At 40.6% G+C, this 5,545-nt stretch overlaps 1 non-coding gene across 1 annotated transcript; it reads left to right on the top strand.

Moving 5' to 3' along the window:
* Positions 1 to 5,296: 5,296 nt before the first annotated feature.
* Positions 5,297 to 5,403, top strand: LOC112911383 (U6 spliceosomal RNA). The gene has a single exon (XR_003233365.1). It is a non-coding gene; the product is annotated as a U6 spliceosomal RNA (small nuclear RNA).
* Positions 5,404 to 5,545: the final 142 nt, after the last annotated feature.

The following is a 5,545-nucleotide window of genomic DNA, read 5'->3' on the forward strand; positions in this document are numbered from 1 at the left end:
TATGACCTCCTTTAACCTTAGTTACATCCGTGGCTTGGTCGGCTGAAAGGTTCTATTTCCAAATAAAGTCATGTTGGGGGTTAAGGCTTCAACATGTGAATTTGGGGGAGACACACAATTCGGTCTCTAACATGGATCTCGCCCATAAAGAGTCTGATTCAGTTGTGCTGGGGATCCTGGTTATAGGATCCTTACATGAGTCGCCACAGCTGATAACCACTAAGTGAGGACTAGGGTCTCACCCCACAAAGGGGCGGAAGTCACGGAGGCTCTCTTGGGCCATGTGAACTCTGATTGAGGACATCAACTAGACACCTGCACAGATACCCTGTGAATAAGTGCCTGCTGGGAAAGAGTTCTATTTCAGACACGTCCCCCACCTCGTGTGGTCCTGGGATCAGCTGTGTAACATACTCAGCCCAATGTCAGGCCCAGAATGAGGCTCACTAAATAGAAGTCATTGGCCAGGCACTAAATTTCACATTTGCTCCACTCGAAGATCCAGATTTTTCCCACTCTACCCTAGTGATTTCCATGATGTGAGGAAGCCTAGCAGTAAAAGAGAGGGGGGAGCAATAATATTCTCATATTATGTAGTCAGAAGCCCCAGTGTTTAGGTGCTAGTGGATTTTTTTTTTTCACTTTAAAGTTCCTGTGTTTGTATGCTGTCATTTTGGGGGTGTGCTAACCAGAGCCATTTAGTGACAGATGGTCTAGCCACCTCTTGCTACTTCCACTGCATGGACAGATAAAGATTTGTCAGCAAGGACCATGGGGCACCCCACAGCCAATCTAACATATGTGAAAGCCTTAGAAACAAACATAGTCCATTTCTCCTCTATTTGCTTCCTTGGGGTTAAGGGGACTATTTTTAGGATTGGTGAGGTGACAACTGGCAAGGGACTTGGAAGGAGTTTCCAGCATTTGCATCTACTTTATCTGAGCCCAGCCTCACCTCATGCCTTGTTGTTGATATCATCAGGGTGGTGGCTTGCAGGCTCCTCCCTCCTGCCCCCACCCCAGCTCTGTCTCAGTCTGGCTCTGACCCCTCTACCCAGCAAACTTTGGGCTGCTCCCTCCACAGGCTCTGCCACAGCTCCTATTCTGGAGTCCTAAGGCAGGAGGGGGAGAAGGATGCTGAGAAGCCAATGAGAAAGTCAATGAGAAGAAAAGAAACCAGGGCAGGCCACCAAGCAGGAGGGCCAGTATCCCAGCCACAAGTTCCCCAATTCGCCTCTTTCTTCAGTCTCCTCAGCTCCAGTCTCTGAGGCTGCTCACAGCAGAGACGGGCATGCCATTTTCACAGGGCTAGGTCCCCAGGCTGGCACAGCCTGACAGGCTTTGGTTCATACCAGCAGAAAGTTGGAGACAAGTAGTAGATTCCATTCTGCACAGTCATTTTCCTTGCCTTATCTCCCTGCCATTTGAGGTGCTTTTCCGCCAGCTGCCCGGCCAAGAGAAGGCATGCTGGAGTATCTCTGGCCTGTCAGGAGCAGCTGCTCTAGAATGCTTAATGACCTGTCTCTGGGTGGTCAGGCTGCCCTGACATGCAGATGCTTCTTGAGACAGAGAAGGCCCACCTCTTTCAAAGTGTGGCATAGGGAAAAAGTGAGATATAAGAGAGTTTGACATTAGAACTTAAAACAAGTCTAAAATCCTTTTGACCATTGGGGAAAAAATTGCAGATACACATAGGAAACTATTATATTTTGCCTTTGAAGTAAGAACATAAACTTCATTTATTCATTATGTTTCTATGATAGCTTGTTATCATCTTCTAAGTAAGGTGCCTTTTTAGGTGCTGTGAGCAATATAAGTATAACCCAGGTGTCAGCAGGAGTTCTCAGATCTCTGAGTCGGGAAAGGTTAAGTTGAATCCATCTCTTCTTTGTCCTGTCCTGTGAAAGTCTAAATTTCCCTTAAATATACTATCAAGTTCCAGAGCGCTTCTTCTTTAGACCAGCTCATTATCCAAGTTTCTGCTGCTCTGTTCCACAACTCATGGAATCATAAAACTCTTCTTCAATATGTACTTTCCATAGAGGTCAACTAACACAGAATCTGTAACTATAATAGAAGAAATGGAGGGTTGAGAAGGAGGCACATACATTACAAAAATGCAAACAACTTCAAATGGTGTATTAGACACCTTGTTTTTAAAATACCTTCCAGGACTTTCAGGTCTGCTCAGAACTGAAGAACAGGTATTGGACTTACTCTATCACAAAAAAATAAAACCAGACAAAGGTAAAGCAACTGCTTTAAGACATTGGATAAAAGCCATTAGAGGACTATGGTCCCTGAGGAAAGTGAAACATTAGTTAAGTGCCACATTCATCCTAGCTTTCTGCTTGGGGACACTTCACTTAGCGTCCTATTCATTTAGTTGAGATCCTAGAAAGGGTTGCTCCAGGGTAAGGCCACTCTAAGCATTTCTTCACAAAGCCTATTATTAAGACTTGGAAGGTTAAGATCTATCAACAAATTAGCTGCCTTTCAGAATAAAATGATGCATTATTTAAGGGAAGACAACTGAATACAGACTCTCAACAAAGAAGCACCCACAATATCTGACATATAATCCAAAGGAGGTAGTGTTTAATGAGTACAGAGTTTCAGTTTGGGAAGATGAAAAAGTTCTGGAGAAGGATTGTGGTGATGGTTGCACAACAATGTGGATGTACTTAACACCACTGAACCATACAGTTGAAAATAATTAAGATAGTAAATTTTATTTTATGTTTATTTTACTACAATATTTAAAAATACCCTCTAAGACTGCTGCTTCCAGGAAGAACAGGGCAAAACGTACCTTCTTGAAACACTAAAAAACACCAGAAAAATGACATGCAAATAGTGGGAATCAGGCAGCACAGAACAATAATCCCTCAGAAAGGGAAAACAAAAGAGCCCTACAATGTCCCCAATTTACTACAATGTCCCCAGAATTTCCAGACTATAGCACTGGGAGGGGAAAACCTGATGGAGGCCAGTAGTCTCCCTGAATTGAGAAAATGCAGCTGGGAGTCAAAGAGGCCAAGGCAGCCAGAGTGAAGAAGGCAGAGTACATGGAGAGAAGAGAATCATATAGAGAGGGTCCCAGAGACTTGTGGAGAGTCCCCTTGAGTCTTCAGCTGATTACTGATCAACACATGCATATGATGACACCAACAGAGACTGGAGAATCACTCAAAAGGACTGGAGGGACGGGTGCCTGGCTGGCTCAGTCAGTGGAGGATGTGACTCTTGATCTTGGGATTGTAGGTTTGCACCACATGTTGGGTGTAGAGATTACTTAAAAATAAAATATTTTGTAAAAAAGGACCAGAGGGGTGGGCACCTGGGTGGCTCAGTGGTTGAGCATCCGCCTTCAGCTCAGGTGGTGATCCCAGGGTCCCAGGATGGAGTCCCATATCAGGCTCCCTGCGGGAAGCCTGCTTCTCCCTCTGCCTATGTCTCTGCCTCTCTTTGTCTCTCTCATGAATAAATAAATAAATAAAATTTTTTTTAAAGGAGCAATAATGATTCCAAATATCTAGAATACAAAGGTTCATAATTTACAAAGTATCATCATATAGAATATCCAAAAGCAATGGAGAAAAAAAAAAACCCAGTTCAAATCTACTCAAGTCTCAACTAACAAAGTTTAAAATAAAAAAACAAAAGTATCAAACTTTTTCCAAGAAGCTTAATTGTACTATGGAACAAAGCTCAAGAATATTCATAGAAAATTACCTGCCACACACAATAAAATTTATACTGTCTAGCCTTTAACCAAAAATCACCAGACATGCCAAGAAGTAGAGAAATATCCATAGTAATGAGAAAAATCAATCAACAAAAACAGAAAAAAGAGGGAGATGATAGAATTAGTAGACAAGAACATTAAAATAGTCCTCATAACCATATACTTTATGTTTGAGAAGGTAGAGGAAATGGTAAGAATGTTAAATAGAGACAACAGAAATATTGAAAAGACCTAAGATGAACTTCTGGACTTGAAAATTACAATGTCTGAGATGAAAGATATGCTTGGTGGGATTACTAACAGATCAGATACTGCAGGGATAAAAAAAAAAAATCAGTGAATTAAAAAATATAAAAATACTACCCAAAATGAAGCATGGTGGGGGGGAACTGGAAAAAAAAGGTGAATAGAATATCATTGAGCTGTATAAGATAACTTCAAGCAGCCTAACATATCTGTAATTGGACACCACTGTAAAAGTGGGTGGACAAGGAAAAGATCTGAATAAATAACAGCTGAGAATTTTCTAAGTTTGATGAAACAAACTTAGGCCCACAAACCCAAGAAATTCAAGGAACTTAGGCCCACAAATCCAAGAAATTCAAGGACCTATAAGCGCAAGAATCATGAATAAACTACATCAAGGCACATCATAATCAAATTGCTCAAAAACATTGATAAAGAGAAAATCTTGAAAAGCAACCAGAAAAAAAAGCACATTACATTCAGAGAAACAAAGATAAGAATGACATGAGATGTCATATTGGAAACAATGTGAGCCCAAAGACAATGGAACAAATATTGACACATTGAAAGTACAGAGCTATCAACCTGGACTCTATGGTCATGAAAAATATCTTTCACAAAAAAGTAAAATAGCTTTTCAGACACACTGAAAAGGTGAATTAATTCATCACTAGGAGACTTGATCCTTAAAAACTGGTCATTTCATAGTAATATAAAATCAATTCATCAAGAGGACATATTCTAAATATTTATGCACTTGATAACTCAGCTTCAAAATACACAAAGTAAAATCTGTTGGAACTCTAAGAGACGAATCCACAATTATAGTCAGAAGTTTCACACTGTAATTAGGAGAATGAATTGACAGATAATCAGAAAGTATATAAAAGTCTTGAAAATTTTCCCAACCAATTTAATTTGTTGATTGACATTTCACTGACCAACAGCAGAATACATATTCTTTTTTAAGTGTTCATGGAACATTTGCCATTGCAGACCATGTTGTGGGACATAAAAAACTCTTAATATTTTCAGGGCAACTGGGTGGCTCAGTTGATTAAGTATCTGACTCTTGGTTTTGGCTCAGGTTGGGATCTCAGAGTCCTGGGTTCAAGACCTGTGTCTGGCTCGGAGCTCAGCGGGGGAGTCTGCTTGAGGATTATCTTCCTCCCTGTCTTCCCCCTCTCCCTGTCTCTCTCAAGTAAATGAATATTTTTTAAAAACTCAATATTTTCAAAGGATTCAAAGCACACACAGTTTATTCTCTGACTCTTGGAATTAAATTAGAAATCATAACAGCGTGTGCTTGTTTCTGTAGCACATATGCTAAAATTGGAACGATACGGAGAAGATTAGCATGGCCCCTGAGCAAGGATGGCACACAAATTCATGAAGTGTTCCATATTTTTTTTGGGGGGGGGGGTAACTGGGTGACAGGCACTGAGTAGGGCACTTGATGGGATGAGCACTTGGTGTTATACTATATGTTGGCAAATTGAATTTAATTTTTTAAAAATGCAAAAAAAAAAGAAATCAATAACAGAAAGATAT

The sequence above is a fragment of the Vulpes vulpes genome, chromosome 15 (assembly GCF_048418805.1).
Source record: "Vulpes vulpes isolate BD-2025 chromosome 15, VulVul3, whole genome shotgun sequence".
In the NCBI taxonomy this organism is placed as follows: Eukaryota; Metazoa; Chordata; class Mammalia; order Carnivora; family Canidae; genus Vulpes; species Vulpes vulpes.